The 25047-nt window shown below is 43.9% G+C and overlaps 1 protein-coding gene across 1 annotated transcript in view; it reads right to left on the bottom strand.

Moving 5' to 3' along the window:
* Nucleotides 1-25047, bottom strand: part of LOC124789051 (25S rRNA (cytosine-C(5))-methyltransferase nop2) — a 151131-nt gene that overhangs the window by 15720 nt on the left and 110364 nt on the right. The window lies entirely within an intron of this gene.

The raw sequence follows: 25047 nt of genomic DNA, 5'->3' as shown, positions 1-25047 counted from the left end.
TTGGTTAATGTTTATAAAGCAAATGTTACGCCATTTTGGAATAGGACAGTCATCTAGAAACGAAGCTTTATTTTCGGATATCTTAAGCTTCATGCTATTGCTTGTCAAAACGATTTCGACACTCTGGAAAGTGTTTCACGAAGTGGTATGTTGTGTTTCAGTACCTGTGCCAAGCCCGAATCTCGTCCGACACAGAGCGGAATGAAACATAGCAAGAGTCGCAAGAGGTGATTTTCCTGCAGTTTAGCAGCCTTTCGATGGAGAGATCATTTATTTCGGATACTAAAATTTTTACAAACAACAGATTTATACAAAGTTATATCACTAGCGGAGTAACAGATTTCACACGCAAATATAACTAAAAAACCGCAAAGGGCACTTACAGTGCCTCTGGCTCTTCTGCGGATGATATGAAGTGATTACTTTCGTATTACTACTTCAATTACAGTAATACCTTTTTAGGTAAATCTGTTGATAGTGACACTCATGATTTTTTCCAAATACAGTATGTTGCGATTATTGAGGTTGTGGTTCGGTTGGGACCAAATTTTTTCTGGAAATAATTTGTTCATAGGTAACTACATCATCTGTGAAAAGTATGAGATTGCCATTTATGTATCACAGAAACACCATTGCCCGAGGGTATACTAGATATCGTTTCAATGACTGTAGACAGCTCTCCATCCAGGATTAACAGCTCTCCATCCAGGATTACAAACTGTATCCTGTCAGTCAATAAATTTTTGATCCTGTTTTTTAGAAGATGTCAACTTGGCAATGAATCAGAAGCCTTTTGAAAGACTAGAAATACCCAATCAACCCATTTCATTTATCCGTGGCATTCAGGATATTGTGTGTAAAAAGCACTAGTTGAGCACTGTGTAGTTGACTTTTATGAACTAATGCAGACTTCCATGGAGAAGGTCATTTTCTTCTAGGTAGGTCCTAACATTTGAGCACAATGTACACTCAAAATTGGTGTGGTTTTTGTCATTTGTTGACAAATTGCCTGTTTGGCTTTTGTGTTGCAATCTTCATTCAACATTGAACAACTTTCCTGATGTTTCGCCAGCACAAGTGGCTGGTATTGTCAAAGATTCAACCTCCACTATTGGTGGTAGACTAGAGACAACCATGTGGTCGGAGTTGTCTGTACCTTTTATGCCAACATGTGAGGGCTTTAACCCTAGTCATTACCACTGTCGATCTCCCCTTGATCCATTGCTACCTGCAATGATTTGTTTGTATGCGGACGGACCTGGATGGGAGGTGGTAAAGGGAAGGACTCCAGTTCAGACAGAAGGGATTGCGCGCGAACTGCAATCGTTAGCTCTGACCTGGGCTGCCGATGCAGGAGATGAACTGCCACGGGTGGAAAAAGGAGATGGTAATTTGGATGCTCAGGAGAACTATCAATGTGTGCAACGTAACTGGCGAGCAGTTGGGCACCTCGGATCTGCAATGGAGGGACTCCGGCCTCCACCAGGACTCTGGTCACGGCACTGTTCTAATAGCTCCCATCGCTCGACAAACGCCACAGTGGTGCGCTGGGTCGAGTACACACAACGCTGAGGGCGCCGCCAAACCATAAATCAGACTCCCATAGTCAAGGCGGGATTGAACAAGGGCTTTGTAGAGCTGCAGCAGAGTAGAGTGATCTGCACCCCAGTTGGTGTTGCTCAGGCAGCGGAGGGCACTGAGGTGCTGCCAGCACTTCCACTTCAGCTGACGAAGGTGAGGTAGCCCAGTCAACTGGGTGTCGAAAACCAGTCCTAAGAATCGATATGTCTCCACTACAGTGAGTGGATCGTCATGAAGGTAAAGTTTTGGTTCCTGATGAACGGTACAATGCCGACAGAAGTGCTTGACACATGACTTAGCGGCCAAAAACTGGAAGCCGTGGGTGAGAGCCCATGACTGCGCCTTATGGATGGCTCCCTGTAGGCACCACTCAGCAACACCAGTGCTGGATGAGCAGTATGAAATGCAGAAGTTGTCTGCATACAGAGAGGGTGAAACAGACGGCCCTAAAGCTGCTGCTAGACCGTTAATGGCCACTAAAAATAGTGATACACTCAATACAGAGCCCTGCAGGACCCAATTCTCCTGGATATGGGGGGAACTAAGGGAGGCACCAACTTCAACGTGGAAAGCACGGAGCGACAGGAAATTCTGGATAAAAATTGGGAGACCCCACCCGTATAATGTGGCAAGGATATGATGTCGCCAGGTGGTGTCATACATTTTGCTTGGATAAAAAAAAAGACTGCAAAAAGGGGTTGGCGTCTACAAAAGGCTGTTCCGATGGCAGATTTGAGAGAGAGAAGATTATCATTGGTAGAGTGACCCTGGCGGAAGCCGCACTGACATGGAGCCAGTAGGCCACGTGACTCCAGAACCGAACCCAACCGCCGACACACCATACGTTCCAGCAGCTTGCAAACAATGTTGGTGAGGCTAATGGGCCGATAGTTATCCACATCAAGCGGATTTTTGCCGGGTTTGAGCACTAGAAAAATGATGCTCTCCCGCCACTGCAATGGAAAGACGCCATCGCACCAGATCCGGTTGAAGATGACAAGGAGAAGGCACTTGTAGTTAGACGAAAGATGTCTGTGGATCCGATCCGGCCCAGGATCTGTGCCGGGGCAATGTGCAAGTGCGCTGACGAGCTTCCACTTTGTAAATGGGGCATTATGGGGTTCACTGTGGCGTGTAGTGAACGAGAGGACTTTCCTTTCCATCCGCCATTTGTAGGTGTGAAAGGCTGGGGGGTAGTTCTCCGATGCAGAGGCTTGAGCATACTGCTCAGCACAGTGCTTGGCAATCGCATTTGTATTGGTACATAGCACGCCATTGATTGTAATGCTAGGGACACCTGTTGGGGTCTGGTACCCAAAAAGATGTCTGATCTTCGTCCAGACTTGGGAAGGTGACGTATGGCACTCAATGTCGACACATGCCTCTCCCAACACTCTTGTGTCTGTCATTTTAGAAGCTGGCGCATACGGGCACGGAGCTGCTTAAGGGCTATCAGATGCTCTAGGGAAGGGTGTCGTTTATGTAGCTGTAGAGCTCGTCAATGCTCTGTAATTGCTTCATCAACTTCCGGCGACCACCAAGGGACTGTCTTTCACCACGGACACCCTAAAAAGTGGGGGATTGTGTTTTCTGCTGCAGAAACGATTGTGATAGTCACCTGCACAACCATTACATTGATATTACCATGTGGGGCCAGAGTCAACAATGACATCAGATGTGAAAGTTTCCCCAGTCTGCCTCGTTTAAAGCCCATCTGGGCAAGTGTCCATGGCCTGAAGCCAGGGCAGTGACAGGAAGATGGGAAAGTGGTCACTACCACACAGGTCGTCATGTGCTCTCCAGTGGATACATGGAAGAAGTCCTGGGCTGCAAATTGATAAATCAATGGCCGAGTAACTACCTCAAGCCACAATGAAATGTGTGGCAGCCCCAGTACTTAAGAGACAGAGGTGGACTGAGACATCTTTGGCTCAGCCAGTAAAGCACGGTGTCACCCCACAAGGGGTTATGGGCGTTAAAATCTCCCTAAAGTAGGAAAGGTTTAGGGAGTTGATCAATCAGCGCAGCTAATACATTCAGGGGTACTGCACCATCTGGATGAAGATATACATTGTAGACAGTTATTTCCTGTGTCGTCCTTATTCTGACAACCATAGCTTCTAGAGGGGTTTGAAGGGGCACATGTTCACTACAGACTGAGTTTAGGACAAACGCAAACTCCACCTGACACTCCATTGTAGTCTCTATGGTTCCTGTTTTATCCCTCATAGCCATGGAGGGCAGGGGTCCGCATTGCCGGGAACCAGGTTTCCTGAAGGGCACTGCAAAAAGCAGGTGTAAAGCTTAACAGTTGCCATAGCTCAGCCAGGCGGTGGAAAAAACTGCCACAATTCCACTGGAGGATGATGTGATTGTGAGACTGGGAAGGCATGAAACACTCAATGACGTAGCCTATGTCTCAGGTCACCTGTGGCCACCGACTTTTTGCCTGAGCAGTCTATATCCAATGTGTCTCAAAGTCCGGCCAGATCCAGGTCCTCAGCAGACGCCAGAATCTCCACCATATCCTCAGACACAGAGATTGTAAGCAGTGGTGGTGTGGGTGCCACTGCAAGTTCCTTGTTCTTAAGGGTTCTTCTTTTTCGATTTCTTGTGCTGTTCCTTGGGTTTCCCTCGCTGGGAGGACTTCACTATCAGTCTCCAGGACTGAGGATGAGTGTGAAGCCCTATGACCAGCTGCATTTGGGCTCTTCAGCCGTTGGCGGGTGTCATCTTTCCCACTAGCAGAAATCTGGGAAGAGAGTGACCCAAGGGACCCCCTCCTAGCGAGAGGAGCCAAAGAAGCCTTATGCTTCACTGGCTCAGAAGTGGGGACTAATCCCCGATGGTTGGGGGAGGGGGGGGGGGGGTAGTATTGCTCCTGAAGTAGGTGGTGCAGGAGCAACAGGGAGGGAAGTGCCCCCCCCACCATCAAGGTGGCAGGTGTAGTCTCCCGGTTCTGAGAGACGACACGAATTTGAGGAACTGATGGGGTGAGAACTGTTCTCGTGGCAGTGGCGTATGAGATCATAGCCACAGGATGTAGGCACTCGAGTTTCCTCTTAGCCTAGGTGTAGGTCAGTCGGTCATACCATGATTTTCCTCCCTTTCTGTAAAATCCTGCAGTCTGGCGAGCAAGGTGAATGATGCCCTCCGTAGTTGACACAGATGGGAGGTGGGGCGCATGGAGTATTGGGATGCAATGGACACCCACAATCTCGACAGGTGGGGCTGGAAGTACAGCGGGAAGACATATGGCCGAACATCCAGCACTTAAAGCATCACATCGGGGGAGGGATATATGGCTTGACGTCACAATGGTAGACCATCACCTTGACCTTCTTGGGCAAGGTGTCACCCTTGAAGACCAAAATTAAGGCACTAGTTGCAACCTAGTTATCCCTCAGAGCCCGATGGATGCACCCGATGAAATGAACACCTTGCTGCTCTAAATTGGCGTGCAGCTCGTCGTCAGACTGCAAAAGAAGATTCCTGTGGAATATAATACACTGGTCCATATTTAAGCTCTTATGATGGTAACAGAAACATCCCCCAATTTGCCACAAGCGAGTAATGCCCATGACTGGGAAGAGGATGCTGTTTGTATCAAAACTGACACAGAGCGCATTTTGGCCAAGCCCTCCACCTCCCCAAACTTGTCCTCTAAATGCTCCACAAAAAACTGTGGCTTCATGGACATGAAAGATTCCCCCTCAACTATCGTACATATGAGGTACCGGGGCAAATAAACTTCACTGCCATCCTTAGTGTGGCCATTGAGGGGAACGACTTGGGGTCATATTTCTTAGAATTAAAGCTAGACTTTGCCCGCTTAGGGACTGCTGGCAGCGGACCACCAGCAAGAGATGGCGTACTACACTTCATGGCATGGCATCCGCCCTGATACCACCCACTCCGACCAGGGGCCCTCCACATGGGCGCCACCCAGCCACAGCAAAGGCCACCTGGCAGGATAGCCATTGCCGGGAGTCCTGATGCCCCAGGGTGACGGGCATCTACTCCTTGGCATACATGGGGAGTTAGCAGCGCAGGCATCAGCAGAGCAATCCCTGTGTTGTCAGGGGGCTACAACCAACTGGGTACATGGCGATCCCACCACAACGTACTGGCTACTGTGCTGGATATGAGGTAAAAAGAAGTCCATGGACATCGTCGGCACAGAAAGTGACACTACATAGTGCATGGTGGTAAACGCACCCAGGAAGGTGTCCTCACCCAAGAGATGGAGAATGGGCAACAGTGCAACGCAACGACGAGAAAGTGGGCTAAAGATCTCAATGCACAATGGACACGATACACCATGTAAGGCGCCCTTCCCCAATTGGCTTGCTCTTTGTGAAAATTTTGAAAAATGGAGGTCAAACCCCATAGCGGACCATCACGTAAAGGCTGAAACGTGTGAGACTCCTTTTAGTCACCTCTTACGACAGGCAGGAAAACCTCTGTCCTATTATTACCCCTGGACCCGCAGGATGAGAGAAGCTGGAGAGCCTAAACTTGGATCAAATGACATTCTCGTCAGCTTTAAATTTTTTTTATTTATTTTTTTTTTTTTTTTTATCACTCAATGACTCTCTGGAGCACATCAGTTTCATTTGCCTGCAGGATATCACCAAGCTCTTCCTTGGCGTCTCTTACCCCACAAGCTACTTTACATGGAATGGCAATTCTAAAAACAGCTGAAAGGTGTTGCCCTGGGTGGTTGATAATTTTGAGAGACAGGGATTGGACTTGGCACCTTGGAAACCGGAAGTGTGGTACAGGTACATCAACGGCACCTTCATCATGTGGAGCCAAGGTGACGAACAGTTTGGTGACTCCCCCAGACATCTGAACAGCCTCCGTGTCAACATGGAATTTACTATGGAAATAGACAAGGACCAACAATTACCCTTTCTATATGTGCTGGTCACAAGGAATGATGAGAACCTGGGCCACAGTGTGTATAAAAATACTGACACACGTGGACTGATACCTGCATAAACTGTCAAATCGACTCCTAAGCAAGAAAAAAGGAATGAACAACAGTCTTGTAACACATGCAAGACGGATATGTGAGCTGCAGGGCCTCGGACACGAGATGTAACACTTGGAATCTGTTCTAAGGAGTACTGGGTACTCCATTAGGTGCATAAGAAGTGTCATGAAACCTAACACTTGACTAAGTGATACATCGGAACATGAAATGTTGGGTACTGCCTTTCTGCCATACATCCTCAGGATGACAGAAACAAATGCAATGTAAATACTATTTACAAACTGATCAAGAAAATCAGAGAATCTTAGATTGGCAAATGACAAAAGGAACCAACCATGATGTCAGGAATATACAATGTATCAAGGAGCTTGTTATAATTTTTTGAAAAACATACTGCCTATCTTTCTGGAGGATGTGCCATGTCAGGACAGACTACAGATGTGGTTCACACATGATGGCACACCAGCACATTTTCTCTGCATTGTGCGTTGGCACCTGATGAAGGCATTTAAAAACCAATGGACTGCTCCAGAAAGTCCCATACCTTGGCCTGCTAATTGCCTGGACCTAAATCCACTAGACTTCTGGTTATGGGGACACATGAAACAATTGGTCTATGCCACTCCATTAAATGATGTGTAGGCACTACACAATCAAGTCTTCCATGCATTTCAACAAATTTAGAATCAGCCAGGCCAATTTCAAACAGTGTGTCAATCTGTACATTGAAGGGCAGAGGCATGCATTGAGATGAATAGATATCACATTGAGCATCTCCTCCGAACAAGTGGCCATATGTCAGAATGTATGCTTTGTAGGACCCATGGTTATGAAACTTTTTTGTTTTGATGCATACAATTATCCCCTGAAATACTGAATAGTTTTTTTAAGCACCCTGTATAATATTGCAGGCTGGGACTTGCGGAAAAATTACCCATGATGGATCATGCACTTTGTGAGGCCGACTACATATAAAACTTACTGTGGAAAAAAGCTACCACATCCACTTGTCCACAGCAATCATAAAAACTCACAAACATGAGTGCTGTGTCAACAAGAAGCAAGAAAGCCTCAATATGAACAGATCTTGGCTTCCTTCCAAGGCCGCAGAATATGACCGACACAGGTAGCCAGAGGAAAACGACAGCGGTGATGACTGGAAAAGTCTCCGGCTACACGACTGACTCCAATGAATCCCATTAATGGAAGGTGAATCTCTAACAATATCAGCCTCTGATGCTGGCAAAACAGGAAAATCATTGAACACAAGCTTGCCAATGATAGTGAGACAGAAGCCACCAAGAAATACAACCAAATACGTTATAGGATTCTACTACAAACAGATGAGATTGATTGAGATAGGACAACAGTTCTGCAGTGGAAGCTCTACAGTGACTTAAATCAAACTTTCAAACTTCCCTACTGGAAAAAGAGCAGACTATTGAACTTGAACATGCCACCAGGCCCAGACGGAATTCCTGTTGGATTTTACACTGACTGCACAGCTGAATTGATTCCTTTTATATTTATCAAGAAACTTTCCATGTGACTGGGAAAGGGTGCAGACCACTATACCTGTGGAAGGGGGGGATGGAAGCTAAACAATGTGGGTGCACATTGCTAACCATCTCCTCTTGCAGAATTCTGGGTGAATTATACACCTGACCATCATGTCATAGCTGGAGAAAAAGAAGTTTTTTCAAAGAATCAACATAGATTCATCAACTGAAGGCATAAAGTCTGTAAACAAGTCCACACTCAAGCCCATCTTGATTGCATGTAACTATACAATTCACAAAAACCAGTTTTGGTTTATGCCATAACAGAGTCACAGGAAACCACTTGAGCAATTCACAGCTAGCTTCATTCACATACAATATCTTGGAAATGATAGATGCAAGTGAAAAGGTAGATTTTTTCATTTCAGATTTCTATAAGGCATTTGACACTGTAACACATTGTCAATCAGTACACAAGATGTGATTATACAGAATGTTATCAAAGGTATGCAACTGAATCAATGATTTTTTGACTAACGGAGCCCAGTGCATTATACTGGACAGTAAATGTTCAACAGAGAAGGGTAACAGAACCACTCGTGTTCTCAGTATACATGCATGATTTTTCAGGTAGTATCAGCAGCACTATTAGATTGTTCTTTGAGATTATCCTTTGAGATTATCTTTCTTGTATGATTGTAAAGAAATGCAGAAAAAGTTGCACAATATTACCACCAGGCTACTAGATGTAATGCAAGGAGCTTTCTATAAATGTGAACAAAGCTAAAGTAGTGCTCCTAACAAAGAGAAAGAGCTGAAGACTATCTATTACAAGATTAGTGGTGAACACATCACACTGTTTAAATACTGAGAAGTGATACTACACAACCATTTGCGGTAGAATTAACATGTAAACTCTGCTGCAGAGAAGGCGAATGGAAGATGCATACAAGAGACCAATGCACTAAATTCTGGAGCACTGTCTTGCGGGGTACATGTGTAGATGCAGATGTAAATGTGTCAACCATATTCTCTGCCATGCACTGTACAGTGTTTTGCAGAGTATGTGTGTAGATGTAGGTGTAGATGTAAATCTGTCAACCGATTATTCAGTTCTCAAGACCTAATATTTAAAAGGTAGAAAGACAACACACATTGCTATAAAATGTTCATTTTACATACAAATGTAGTTTCAGCAATAAACTATTCACACTCACATTAACGTAACATCAGTGTGTATAAACTGCAGTTGTCTCTGTTGCTATAATTACTGCATTTGATTCCCATACACAAGGACTGAAAACTTAATGGTCAAATATTCTCTCTGAAACTGATAACCTATCATAAACCACAACAACTACAATGGAAAGTCCAGTACGGAATAGCAGCAATACTACGAAAAGGGTAAATTGTTATTCACCATATAGAGGAGACACTGAGTCATGGACAGACATGACAAGAAGAAAGGGAAGACCGCTACACTCGTACACTCAAGATCTCCTTTATATGGTGAGCAGCGATCTATCCTTTTCATAATATCATTGAAACAATTACAACAGGCAAAAATTGCACACAAGTTCAGTGAGTAAGTGTAGACTACTGAAACTACAGCTGTGACTGACTGAAATTTATGTAAGCACATGCACGCCAGAAAACTATCGACACCTCAGTGAAAATTCCCAAACAAATTACAAGTATCAATATTCTCATGACAAGCATTTTCCTTGGCTTGCGTAGCCACCTTCTGCCCATTCACTATACAGTCTTCTGACATCAGAAGCACAACTTTTGGAGATATAAAGGTGACACCAAAGTGGAGTGAAAACAAACATTTCCAACAAGTAAAGAGAAACACACCCAAACAATAGCACAAGCACACTATTATAGAATATCAGGCAAATGAAAAATGCCCTGTCTTACATACCAAAGGAGATAATGGAAGAAACTGATGGCATAATATTCACAGAGACCAACCCCACTCAACCTACAGAACATTGAGGTTACTAAGCCATACTCCACTGGACACAATTCACACTATCTATACTGCAGAACAGCATACAAAAAAAATTAAACTATCATAGTATACTATGTGATCAAAAGTATTCAGACACCTGGTTGAAAATGACTGAAAAGTTCATGGCACCCTCCATCGGTAATACTGGAATTCAATATGGTGTTGGCCCACCCTTAGCCTTGTCGACAGCTTCCACTCTCACAGGCATACGTTCAATCAGGTGCAAGAAAATTTCTTGGGAAATGGCAGCCCATTCTTCATGGAGTGCTGCACTGAGGAGAGGTATCGATGTCGATCGGTGAGGCCTGGCATGAAGCCAGCGTTCCAAAACATCCCAAAGGTGTTCTATACGATTCAGGTCAGGACTCTGTGCAGGCCAGTCCATTGCAGAGTAGTTATTGTCGTGTAACCATTCCACCACAGGCCGTGCATTATGAACAGCTGCTCGATCATGTTGAAAGATGCAATCACCATCCCCGAATTGCCAACAGTGGGAAGCAATAAGATGCTTAAAACAACAAGGGGTGCAATCCCCCTCCATGAAAAGCATGACCACACCATAACACCACTGTCTCCAAATTTTACTGTTGGCACAACACATGCTGGCAGATGACGTTCACTGGGCATTCGCCACACCCACACACCAGATCAGCACATTGTGTACCCTAATTCATCACTCCACACAATGTTTTTCCACTGTTCAATCATCCAATGTTTACACTCCTTACACCAAGTGAGGCGTCGTTTGGCATTTACGGGCGTGATGTGTGGCTTATGAGCAGCTGCTCGACCATGAAATCCAAATTTTCTCACCTCCTGCCTAACTTTCATAGTACTTGCAATGGATCCTGATGCAGTTTGGAATTCCTGTGTGATGGTGTGGATAGATGTCTGCCTATTACACATTACAATCTTCTTCAATTGTCGGCGGTCTCTGTCAGTCAACAGACGAGGTCAGCACGTATGCTTTTGTGCTGTACGTGTCCCTTCACGTTTCCACTTCATTATCACATTGGAAACAGTGGTCCTAGGGATATTTAGAAGTGTCGAAATCTCGCTTGCAGACGTATGACACAAGTGACACCCAATCACCTGACCACGTTCGAAGTCTGTGTGTTCCGCGGAGTGCCCCATTCTGCTCTCTCACGATGTGTAATGACTACTGAGGTCGCTGATATGGAGTACCTGGCAGTAGGTGGCAGCACAATGCACCTAGTATGAAAAACATATGTTTTTGGGGGTGTCCGGATACTTTTGATCACATAGTGTAGCATTAATTACAGACACGCTTGCTCATTTATAAATGACAATGGTGCAGTACATTACACATATCTAACACTTCTGGGAAATATCCCAAATTTAATTCAGAAAAGTTCTGTACCTGCATAGTGCCTATTACCACTACTGTTGTAGTTTTATTACCATATGTTCCTCTTTGATTATTCTTTCAGTACTATCTGTTTTCCCCCTTTAGGAAGCGGGTAACTCTGCCTGTTGTTGAATTCCAGCATTACCGATGAAGGGTGCCATGAACTTTTCAGTCATTTTCAACCAGGTGTCTGGATACTTTTGATCACATAGTACACTATGATAGTTTAATTTTTTTTTTTTTGTATGCTATTCTGCAGTATAAATAGTGTGAATTGTGTCCAGTGGAGTATGGCTTAGTAACCTCAATGTTCTGTGGGTTGAGTGGGGTTGGTCTCTGTGAATATTATGCCATCAGTTTCTTCCATTATCTCCTTTGGTATGTAAGACAGGGCATTTTTCATTTGCCTGATATTCTATAATAGTGTGCTTGTGCTATTGTTTGGATGTGTTTCTCTTTACTTGTTGGAAATGTTTGTTTTCACTCCACTTTGGTGTCACCTTTATATCTCCAAAAGTTATGCTTCTGATGTCAGAGCAATAGTGTGAATTGCATTGTAATGACAGTCCAAATATATATATAAAAAAACAGCACACATGGGCTATCATAACAATGAATTAATTCAATGGTTATAATGTTTAAATACCACAGTAATACACCATTTCTATGAATACAATATTGTGTGTTGGTTCACATATTTGTTTTGTTATACACTCCTGGAAATTGAAATAAGAACACCGTGAATTCATTGTCCCAGGAAGGGGAAACTTTATTGACACATTCCTGGGGTCAGATACATCACATGATCACACTGACAGAACCACAGGCACATAGACACAGGCAACAGAGCATGCACAATGTCGGCACTTGTACAGTGTATATCCACCTTTCGCAGCAATGCAGGCTGCTATTCTCCCATGGAGACGATCGTAGAGATGCTGGATGTAGTCCTGTGGAACGGCTTGCCATGCCATTTCCACCTGGCGTCTCAGTTGGACCAGCGTTCGTGCTGGACGTGCAGACCGCGTGAGACGACGCTTCATCCAGTCCCAAACATGCTCAATGGGGCACAGATCCGGAGATCTTGCTGGCCAGGGTAGTTGACTTACACCTTCTAGAGCACGTTGGGTGGCACGGGATACATGCGGACGTGCATTGTCCTGTTGGAAAAGCAAGTTCCCTTGCCGGTCTAGGAATGGTAGAACGATGGGTTCGATGACGGTTTGGATGTACCGTGCACTATTCAGTGTCCCCTCGACGATCACCAGTGGTGTACGGCCAGTGTAGGAGATCGCTCCCAACACCATGATGCCGGGTGTTGGCCCTGTGTGCCTCGGTCGTATGCAGTCCTGATTGTGGCGCTCACCTGCACGGCGCCAAACACGCATACGACCATCATTGGCACCAAGGCAGAAGCGACTCTCATCACTGAAGACGACACGTCTCCATTCGTCCCTCCATTCACGCCTGTCGCGACACCACTGGAGGCGGGCTGCACGATGTTGGGGCATGAGCGGAAGACGGCCTAACGGTGTGCGGGACCGTAGCCCAGCTTCATGGAGACGGTTGCGAATGGTCCTCGCCGATACCCCAGGAGCAACAGTGTCCCTAATTTGCTGGGAAGTGGCGGTGCGGTCCCCTACGGCACTGCGTAGGATCCTACGGTCTTGGCGTGCATCCGTGCGTCGCTGCGGTCCGGTCCCAGGTCGACGGGCACGTGCACCTTCCGCCGACCACTGGCGACAACATCGATGTACTGTGGAGACCTCACGCCCCACGTGTTGAGCAATTCGGCGGTACGTCCACCCGGCCTCCCGCATGCCCACTATACGCCCTCGCTCAAAGTCCGTCAACTGCACATACGGTTCACGTCCACGCTGTCGCGGCATGCTACCAGTGTTAAAGACTGCGATGGAGCTCCGTATGCCACGGCAAACTGGCTGACACTGACGGCGGCGGTTCACAAATGCTGCGCAGCTAGCGCCATTCGACGGCCAACACCGCGGTTCCTGGTGTGTCCGGTGTGCCGTGCGTGTGATCATTGCTTGTACAGCCCTCTCGCAGTGTCCGGAGCAAGTATGGTGGGTCTGACACACCGGTGTCAATGTGTTCTTTTTTCCATTTCCAGGAGTGTATGTCTGAGGTACTCCTTGCGCAGTGTGCAGTGGCTGGAGTTCATCAGCAGATGACTTAACGTCACAGTGTGTGCTGCATGCAGCTGTCACCACCACAAGAATTGTCCAGGACGGCCTCGGAACAATAAACTACGGAAGTCGCCAATGAAACCTCAAGACAATAATGTCAACATAGCTTAGGTTAAAAACTATTGTAAGAAAGTCTTCTTAGTTTTTTTGCTGGTGTGAAATTAGTATCCACTCGTGACAGATCTCTCTGTACTTGAATCTAGAATAAAAGTTAATCGTCACCTATACTCGTCAAGGAAGTATTAATGTAACAAGATTACCAATTAACTTCAGTTTAGATGAAGAAACTCATATCAAGAATTTTTATGGTTTTGCTACAAGAAGCCTCTCAGAGCATGTGTGTGGGCGCACGCACGCACGCGCGCACACACACACACACACACACACACACACACACACACTCACACACACACACACACACAGCCACACACACACAGCCAGGAGGACTAACTCAAAACATAATGAATAAACTAAATACGACACAAATGTTATACTAATCAGAGATGTGAACTGTAGAAATGATAAGCAGAGTCCCATAGCACACATACTGCTAGAAACACTGGAAGAGGAAGCTTTCAGACAATCGAACAAAACCATAATACCAAACTATGTAGCAAATAACTGATCCAGCATTATTGATTTAGTGTTTTATAAAGAAGGGAACTTAAAGCTAATGAAACAAGAAGGGTTATGGCCCTAAGCAGCAGCCCCCATAAGAAAATGTATCCCCATAATGACAGGGCTCCCCACTGAAACACCACAACCAAGGAAGAAGCAATTGGGCCAAATACTTACTCCTAAAAAACACAGCTGGAAATAATAGAGCAAAACTAAGATAACATTAAAAGAGCGAGGGCACTAATATAGGAAGATTATCAACAGGAGTTATAATGACAGCCACAAAAAGCAAAAGAAGAAAAGCACAAAAATAGTTTGACCATGTATGCTACAAGGAAAGGAGCTACAGGCATTACACATAGCACAGACATAGAGAGGACAGTCAGATATAACTGACTATGCAGGAAAATGATGGAAATACAAACCGACAATTAAAAGGGAATGAGCAGAATATACTAAGAAGGAAGCAGGAAAATTAACAAAGGATGCAGAACCAGACCAATTCATAAGCATAGGGAAGAAAGTCTCACTCCCAACAGCAGAAATATACGTGGAAGAATGAGAAACACGTTTCTCAGAAATAGTGAATAAACATAAAAAAGACAAACATTGGTAAGTCCAGATAGTCTACTAGCTGAATAACATCTAGCAGTGGAAACTCCAGGTTGGAATATCAACAATTACAGATAGGATACATTGCTACTCAACGTAAAGATGACACACTGAGTTACAGACAAGTACAATGAAAAGACTGTTGCACACTTTGCTTTTGACTAAATCCTTCTTCAGAAAACAACCCCTCCCCCCCCCCCACACACACACACACAAAAGCAGGCACACCTCAGGCACACACGACTGCTTTCTCTGGCTGCTTTGGAAATGGAAATGAAGTCCCATGGTTCTTGACAGAACTTATAGGGGAATGATGCAGGAGACCTGCACCGCTGTACTAGGCAAGGTCCTAATGGTGGTGGTTTGCCATTGCCTTCCTCCAACCGTAATGGGGATGAATAATGATGATGAAGGCGACACAACAACACCCAGTCATCTCGGGGCAGCTGAAAACCCCTGAGCTTACCGGGAATCGAGCCCGAGACACTGCGCTCGGGAAGCGAGAACGCTACCGCGAGACCATGAGCTGCAGACCAGGCCACTTTCAGACCCAATAAAAAGACACATTGAGACACCAAAGGGGAATGTACTATGTTGTCTGTGTAGATCTCAAGAAAGTGATCGACTCAGTAAATAGAGGAAAACTAATGGAGTAATTGAAAGGCATGACTGCAGAGAAAGATATGCTAGTGAGAACAACTGAGGCATGCCTTTAATGAAATCTGACCCACATATAGAACAACGTTGAAATTTCAGAAAATCTCAGTTCTAAACAGACCCTATGACTAAAGCCTGGTTCAACATCCTTATAGCAGATGTGACAAACACAATACGGGAAAACTCAAAAGCAGAAATGATTGTGTAGATAGATGACATGGTGATAGTATTGGCGATAAGAAAGGTCATACATAAGGCACTAAATCGACTAGAAACTCTGGCAAAAGTAAATGATCTAAAAGTAAATCAACAGAAGACAATTCAATTGACATTCAGGAAGAGAGGGAGGGGGGGGGGGGGGGGGGGGGGAATCACCCAAGACTACAACTTTACACAATGAACACTAGAAATAGTAGAGAAATATGAATAAATATCTTGGAACTATATTATGGACAACAGCAACAACTTTTGGTTTTCCTACTTACAACAGAGCAACAGCAGCCATCAAAGCCTCATACAATATCCCGAACATATCTAATCTATTGACAAGCACAGCAATGACACTATTCAAAGCAGCAGTGGCACCAGTCATAATATATGAACTAGAGATTATAAGGGACAAACTTAAGATTGGTGATATGAAAAGAATGGAAAAAGTCAAGATGATGTTCATGAAATGCTTGCTGACGGGAGGGAAAACACTGCCCTCCCAATTAAAATAGGAACTCTCAATGAGACTTATTTCGAGAGGCCATCAGATTATAACACGGTCTACCATCCGCGCGACCATATCAGGAACTTATTAACAATATGGACCAGAAGAAAGAGATAGATCCAAAGTTCTAAAACACACCAGCCGACTAAATGACAGCCGGACCACAGAAATGTAACAACAATGCTCACAATACACGAATTTCATCATAAAATATGTACCAACAATAAATCATATGAACCAACTGAAAAGTGTAAATGTGTGCCAGGCAAACAAGGACGTAAAAAACACATCATAACATGCAGAAAGTGAAATAAAACAGTAATGGACTACAACTTGCATAAATCTGTACATTAATGACCACTCTGAGCACACTTTTCTTGTTAATAATGAGTAAGCAGTCATCTAGAATTATTGCTTATAACTTGCTGGAGACTTGATGAGAAGTTAGTTATGCCTTGTCAAGTATTTAAACCCATAATGATGATGATGATGATGATGATGAGGTCCCATAGTCCAAGGAGTGTAGGGAACAATGTGGGAGACCCGTACTGCTGACTAGGCGAAGTCCTAGCAGAGGTGGTATGCCATTGCCTTCCTCCGACTTTAATGGGGATAAATAATGATGATGATGATGAAGACAACACAAAAACACCCAGTCATCTCGAGGCAGGGAAAATCCCTGACCCTGCCAGGAATCGAACCTGGGACCCCGTGTGCGGGAAGCGAGAATGCTACCACAAGACCATGAGCTGCGGACTAAACCCATAAAGAATGGTATAAGTGAATAGGGGCCTTTACAGAAGCTACCAAAAAATTTAGAGCGACTTATCAGAGCACTGCAGTGAACTTTCGGTGATAAATGCAGAATGCAAATATTTCATTCATAACTTGTAGAAAGTTTTCGAACAATAAAGTATGATGAAATCGTCATTTACAAATGATATGTCAGGGTTATGTAATCATAAATGTGTCACAGTCACATTTGTGAACATCTGTCACAGATGCTAGTACTAGTCTGGTAAACATTTTGTAATTAAGAATTCTGAGTAAGTTTCTGATCACGTGCTGTTAAGAGTCACCGAAAATAAATTCTGAAATTAAAATGAAAGATTTTACTTCCAAAAATAGACAAAAGTGAATATATATTTCATCATCTCATTAAAAATTCCTTTTTTTTAATTTAAAATCTATTGTAAAATTGCAGAATAGCACATGTAAGTTACGTTTGGTAATGTCATTATTAATTACTGATATGTCTTTGATTCTGTTCAGCTTACTTACTAAACTCATCAAACAATGGAAAATCCAGGATGGAATGTAACAATATCCACCCCCACTGCCCCCTAACACCCCCTGTCAACTTTCCACAATTTCTTAACCTAGAACCTTGCCTCACCATCATTCCCCAAATCCCTCAACATGCAAACTAACCTTACATCCACAGAAAGAACCATTTTCCATCATCTAAAAACTGATCCTGACCTTATAATCCTACCTGCAGACAAAGGCTCCACCACTGTTGTTTTGAACCACAAGGATTACCTCACCGAAGGACTCTGTCAGCTGTCAGATACTTCCACCTACAAACCTTGCCACAGTGACCCCATTCCAGTAATCCAGCAGGATCTCCAGTCACTACTCAAATCCTTAGGCCCATCCCAGAACCTCTCCCCAGACTCCATCTCTCTACTTACCCCTACCACTCCCCACACTCCTACCTTCTACATGCTTCCTAAAGTCCATAAGCCCAACCACCCAAGACATCCCATAGGGGGCGGTTACTGAGCCCCCACTGAGAGAATCTTTGCTCTTGTACACCAACACGTTCAACCTTTTACCCAGAATCTATTACCTTCCTATATAAAAGATACCAACCATTTCCTCCATCGACTCTCCACTGTTTCTGTCTCTTTACCACACGGTGTCCTGTTCGGCACTATTGATGCCACCTCCCTGTACACTAGCATTCCTAATGCTTATGGTCTTACTGCTATTGAACACTACCTTTCCAAATGCCCTATGGATTCCAAACCAACAACCTCCTTCCTAGTAGCCATTACTAACTATATCCTCACCCACAATTATGTCTCCTTTGAAGGCTTTACCTACAAAAAAATCTGGGGTATGGCTATGGGCACCCACATGGCACCATCCTATGCCAACCTATTCATTGGCCATCTAGAGGAATCCTTCCTAAAAACCCAGAATCCTAAACCCCTCACCAGGTTCAGATTCAGTGATGACATCTTTACTATGTGGATCGAAGGTGAGGACACCATATCCATATTCCTCCAGAACCTCAACAACTTCTCCCCCATTTGCTTCACCTGGTCCTACTCAACCCAACAAGCCACCTTCCCAGATGTTGATCTCCGCCTCAGAGACAGCTACATCAGTACCTCCACCCATATCAAACCTACTAACCACCAGCAATACCTCCCCTTCGACAGCTGCCACCCGTGGTCTTCGCATCTGCAGTGATGAGCAGTCCCTTTTGGAATATACTGAGGGTCTCACTGAAGCCTTCACTGACCGTAATTATCCTCCCAACCTCGTACAAAAACAAATCTACCATGCCTTATCTTTCCAGTCTCCCACCACCTCCCAAAGTCATACTGTCCAGCCAAATAACTCAGTACCATCCAGGACTGGAGCAACTGAATTACATTCTCCTCCAGGGTTTCAATTACCTCTCGTTGTGCCCTGAAATGAGGAATGTCCTGCCCACTATCCTTCCCTGTTTTCCGCCATCCACTGAACATACACAATATACTCATCCATCCTTACACAACTCCTGCTGCCAATCCCTTACCTCATGTCTCATGCCCCTGTAATATACCTAGATGCAAGACCTGTCTCATACATCCTCCTACCACTACCTACTCCAGCCCGGTCAATAACATCACCTATCCCATCAAAGGCAGGGCTACCTGTGAAACCAGTCACGTGATTTACAAGCTAAGCTGCAACCACTGAGCTGCGTTCTATGTGGGCATGACACCCAACAAGTTGTCTGTCCACATGAATGGTCACCGACAAACTGTGGCCAAGAAACAAGTGGACTACCCTGTTGCTGAACATGCTGCCAAACATGATATCCCTCATTTCAATGACTGCGTCACAGCCTGTGCCTTATGGATGCTTCCCACCAACACCAGCTTTTCTGAATAGCGCAGGTGGGAACTTTCCCTGCAATACATCCTACGTTCCCGTAACCCTCCTGGCCTCAACCTTCGTTAGTCACTGTCCTCACCCATCCAGCCCCCTCCCTGTTTCCATTCCAGCACTAAACAGTCTTCAATTTCACCCCCATACCCAGTCTTAATTTCTTTTTATTTCTCTCCTTTCCAGTACTCCCCCCTCCCCCTCCCCACCTTCTCTCCTACCCTCCATCTAAACTGCAGCACTTCACTGTCTGCCACCCCCACCATACTATTCCTCCTCCCCCCCCCCCCCCCCCCGTTTCGCAGTTGCCGCTCCCATCATGCACTGGTGCTGCTGCTCGCAGTGTGGTTTCAGCTGCCTGAGACTGCAGACATGTGTGCGAGTTGCATTTGCGAGTGAGTGTGTGTGTGTGTGTGTGTGTGTGTGTGTGTGTGTGTGTGTGTGTGTGTGTGCCTGTTGTTGACAAAGGCCTTAATGGCCGAAAGCTATAATTGTGTGAATCTTTTTGTTGTGCCTATCGCGACTCAGCATCTCCACTGTAACGTGAGTAGCAACTTTCCTCTCTAATATTGTTACTTAACTCATCTGTTGATAAAATTAAGATTGTGTTAGGAGATAATTTTGGGGGAGGGGTCAGGTGACAGGCACACCTACTGCCAAAGGGCCTTCACAGTGGCCACATCCAATGCAGTTTCTACCAGGAGAGCAGAACTAGCACACTGTATCAAGCAGCACTGTACAGGCTCCTGGCATCCGTGGCCTGCAGGGGCCTCACACCTTTGGTGGTCGTTGAGGGAACACTGAGCAGAGTGGCCCACTCTGCTGCCATTCTACACTGCCGGCATTACGCGCTCCCCAGCAGGACAATGGCCACACACACAGTTTCCGGGTTACCTAATTTGCTTTCCAAGTCATTTGTCAGCTCCTGTAGCCTGCAAGATGTGTGCATGTGGGAGTCTATGTGACTGTGTGTGTACTTTCTACTACAGAAAGAGCCAGAGATCGAAAGCTAGTAAATGCTATATTCTGTTATGTGTGTGTATGTGCCACAGGTCAGTCTACGGCAGGTGAGTGGTTGTCTTTCCCTTATTTTACATATTGTTCCATTCAGGAATTTCCATTACTGCTATTAACGGTACATTATTTTTGTTAGTGTCGAAAATGCTCTAGGTATAATGGGAATGAGTGACACGCCTCTTGTTCATGAACCAAATGGTTCATAAATGTACATCATCATGTGACAATTTACTCATGCAGAAGAACCAGTCAAGTTACATCCACATGAAAACTGCAAGAACAGAGACAAAGGATTGCAGGACACATGTCAAAGTTGTTTAAACACACACAACAAACCCAATTGTAATATAGTGTTCACATGCTGCATCAGTGTCCTTGCAATCAAATGTCACTCCATGATTTTGATATTCTGGTGGGAAAATCAATAATGTATATTTCTAGGCAAGGTAAGATTGTATGAAGCAATTTATACAGAGTTAACGGTAACCAGTTATTCATAAGTAAATAAACAAAGCATTTCTTCCATTATTCCTGAAACTGTAAAATGTACGAATGAAGTTGTTAGTTACTATTACGGCTATTTCAATTTTATTGCACTTCTTGTCCACTGCAACTGCTTTGCGGCATTATTTTCCAAATTTGAATAATACAACTTTATCACTTATTAGCTTATATGTTGTTGTTAGAAGTTCTGCAGTAGTAGAAATTAAATGCCAGTAAACAATAAGGAGGCTCTCCACAGAATCATTAAGGAGAAAATGTGGTAAACATTGACCAGAAGAAGGGACAGGATACTAGGACATGGGATGAGGCCTCAGGGAATATCTTTCCAAGGTACTAGAGGGAGCTGTAGAGGGTAAAAATTGTAAAGAAAGACAGTGATTGGAATATGCCCAACAAATACTTTAAGTTACTTTTCTATTTTGTTTCAAATTTTAATTAACGAAATTTTTTCAGTATATTAAGCTTCAAATTTATTAGCCTTTGTCAGGCTGAGAAAAGAGCCAAGTGTCAGAGCACATGTTTTTTTAACTAGGAGAAAATCCACTTGTGAGCCAGATCTGGTGAGCAGTGTAGGTGTAAACTTGTTGTCAACTGAGAAAATTGTAAAACTGCAAGGAAACAGCGTGGTTGGCCAGTAGTTAGCTTCAGGCAGCTAAGTAGTAGTGACACAGATACACACATCTAAAAGTACAGAAGAGCTATTCTAATTTTCAAAACGGTTAGTTCCTTTGTCAGGGAGGAAAAAGAAATAGTTTGGGACCAAGCCACTATGATCCCTGGTGCAGAAACAAAGCACAGGCACCATTTGTCTTCGTTAATTAGCACAAACACAGTGCCCAGATGCATGACTGGATATTTTTTGAAAATAGAGAATGGTGCTTTGGAAACCAAATAGTTCAATTAACCCCATTTCTTTAATATTTGAGAGGTGGTTTCTTTCTGCAGAAGTGACCCTACTATCTAATGCTGTCATACTTGCACCCTTTTCTTAATCTTCTTATTGAACTCTGTTCTTAGTTTCTTTATCTTGGCCTATATTCTTCCCTCTCACTTCCTTTGTGATCATGGCAACTTTCATCAATTAAAAACAAAACAGTCCCCTTCTTTTCTCTTGATGCACCCAAACAGATTTTACTTCACTTTACACACTCCAATACTGAGATTTTTCCAGTCACCAGATAATAGTAGTAGTAGTAGTAGTAGTCGTTGTTGTTGTTGTTGTCTTTAGTCCACAGACTGGTTTGATACAGCTCTCCATCCTGTGCAAGCTTCTTCAACTCCAAGTAACTACTGCAACCTATATCCTTCTGAATCTGCTTAGTGTATTCATCTCTTGGTCTCCCTCTTCAATTTTTACCCTCCACGCTGCCCTCCAGTACTACATTGGTGATCCCTTGATGCCTAAGAATGTGTCCTACCAACCAATCTCTTCTTCTAATCAAGTTATGCCACAAATTCCTCTTCTCCCCAATCCTGTTCAGTACCTCCTCGTTAGTTACGTGATCTATCCATCTAATCTTCAGCATTTTTCTGTAGCACCACATCTTGAAAACTTCTATTCTCTTCTTGTCTTAACTATTTATTGTCCATGTTTTACTTCCATACATATCAGAAAGTAATAGCACTATTTTACAACTTTTTGCATGCAGATCATTACTCTGGTGAGAAACAAACAACCACCAGGAAAAATTACGATTATCTTAATTTTGACACATTTGAAGCTTGTTTTGGAAAACAGGGAATAGGAAGGCAGGTTAGAGTTTAACAATGCATGGACTTTTCATTGGAATTCATGAATGTATTGAATTAACATTTCACCTTTTATGACATACAGAGTGCATGTCATAAAAAAAGACTGTGTAACAAAAGGAATTAGAGTGTTTATCACTAACAAGAGAAAACAATATATGGAAGCCAAAGTTAACTGAAACCCAGAATTTACTAACAAGGAAACCTCCCCATCGCACCCCTCTCAGATTTTGTTATAAGTTGGCACAGTGGATAGGCCTTGAAACACTGAACACAGATCAATCGAGAAAACAGGAAGAAGTTGTGTGGAACTATGAAAAAAATAAGCAAAATATGCAAATTGAGTAATCCATGTGTAGCATATGCAACATCAAGGAGAACGTGAGCTCAGGAGCGAATTGGTCCCGTGGTTAGCGTGAGCAGCTGCGGAATGAAAGGTCCTTGGTTCAAGTCTTCCCTCGGGTAAAAATTTAATTTTTTATTTTCGCAAAGTTATGATCTGTCCGTTCGTTCATTGACGTCTCTGTTCACTGAAATAAGTTTAGTGTCTGTGTTTTGCGACCGCACCGCAAAACTGTGCGATTAGTAGACGAAAGGACGGGCCTCTCCAATGGGCACCGAAAACATTTAATCGCAAGGTCTTACGATTCCTCCACAGGAAAACTCATTTGATATATTCTATAAGACACTGGTGACGGCATGTGTGTCCCATGACGGGAATATGTTGTCGACCCACCTAACTTGTACACTTGGTGAATGGGTGAAAAGATTCTTCTACCTTGCCCGATTTAGGTTTTCTTGTGGATGTGATAATCACTCCAAAAAAAGTGATGAAAACATAAGAGTTTGTCACATAAACTGCAACAAATGACTGCAACAGTTTCACAGTCACACAGTTTTCACTGTGTTCTGTCAAAACATTTGTTTTTAACGTTTTCAAATTTTTCCGTGTGTAGATCGTCAAATCCTGCCTATGTCCAAGCAAATCGTTGTCGACCCACCTAACTTGGACACATGGCGAATGGGTAATAAGATTCTTCTACCTTGCCCGATTTATGTTTTCCTGTGGATGTGATAATCACTCCCAAAAAGTGATGAAAACATAAGAGTTTGTCACATAAACTGCAACAAATGAATGCAACAGTTTCACAGTCACACAGTTTTCACTGTGCTCTGTCAAAACATATGTTTTTAACGTTTTCAAATTTTTCCGTGTGTAGACTGCCAAATCCTGCATATGTCCAAGCAAATCTGAACATGTCCTGGAATTTTGGAGAGCGAAGTTGATTATGTGTAAGTGCCTGAACTTTCATAATTGTCTGAAAATAAAAAATTAAAATTTTCACTCGAGGGAAGACTTGAACCAAGGACCTTTCGTTCCGCCACTGCTCACGCTAACCACGGGACCACTGTGCTCCTGAGCTCGCGTTGTCCTTGATGTTGCATATCCTACGCTTGGATTACTCAGTTTGTATATTTTGCTTATTTTTTTCATAGTTCCACACAACTTCTTCCTGTTTTCTCGATTTATCTGTGTTCAGTGTTTCAAGGCCTGTCCACTGTGCCAACTTATAACTAAATCTGAGGGGGGTGCGATGGGGAGGTTCCCTTGTAAGTATGTAAATGCTTACAAAAAATTTTGACAAAGTGTAACACATAATTTCCTGGCCACACCCGTGTGCTCGTTCTGTTTATTATTCTGATTACTGGGGCCAGTTTCTGGTGGGTGGACTGGAGATTTGTTCGCTAATCCTCCTAAACGGGTATTAGTCTGGGCCAAGAAGGATGATTTCAAGGGCAACGAGTAATTTTCCAAGGACGTACGTGTTTCCCAACACTCAAAGGAGATAAACCTTTGAAAATCCAGGCACAAGTGAGAACCTTACAAGAAGCAGTACGGTTGTTGTTGTTGTTGTGGTCTTCAGTCCTGAGACTGGTTTGATGCAGCTCTCCATGCTACTCTATCCTGTGCAAGCTTCTTCATCTCCCTGTACTTACTGCAACCTACATCCTTCTGAATCTGCTTAGTGTATTCATCTCTTGGTCTCCCTCTACGATTTTTACCCTCCACGCTGCCCTCCAATGCTAAATTTGTGATCCCTTGATGCCTCAAAACATGTCCTACCAACCGATCCCTTCTTCTAGTCAAGTTGTGCCACAAACTTCTCTTCTCCTCAATCCTATTCAATACCTCCTCATTAGTTACGTGATCTACCCACCTTATCTTCAGCATTCTTCTCTAGCACCACATTTCGAAAGCTTCTATTCTCTTCTTGTCCAAACTAGTTATCGTGCATGTTTCACTTCCATACATGGCTACACTCCATACAAATACTTTCAGAAA

The sequence above is a fragment of the Schistocerca piceifrons genome, chromosome 3 (genome assembly GCF_021461385.2).
Source record: "Schistocerca piceifrons isolate TAMUIC-IGC-003096 chromosome 3, iqSchPice1.1, whole genome shotgun sequence".
Lineage (NCBI taxonomy): Eukaryota > Metazoa > Arthropoda > Insecta > Orthoptera > Acrididae > Schistocerca > Schistocerca piceifrons.
Note: the sequence above shows the minus strand (reverse complement) of the source record. Positions and strands in the feature narration are given on the sequence as shown.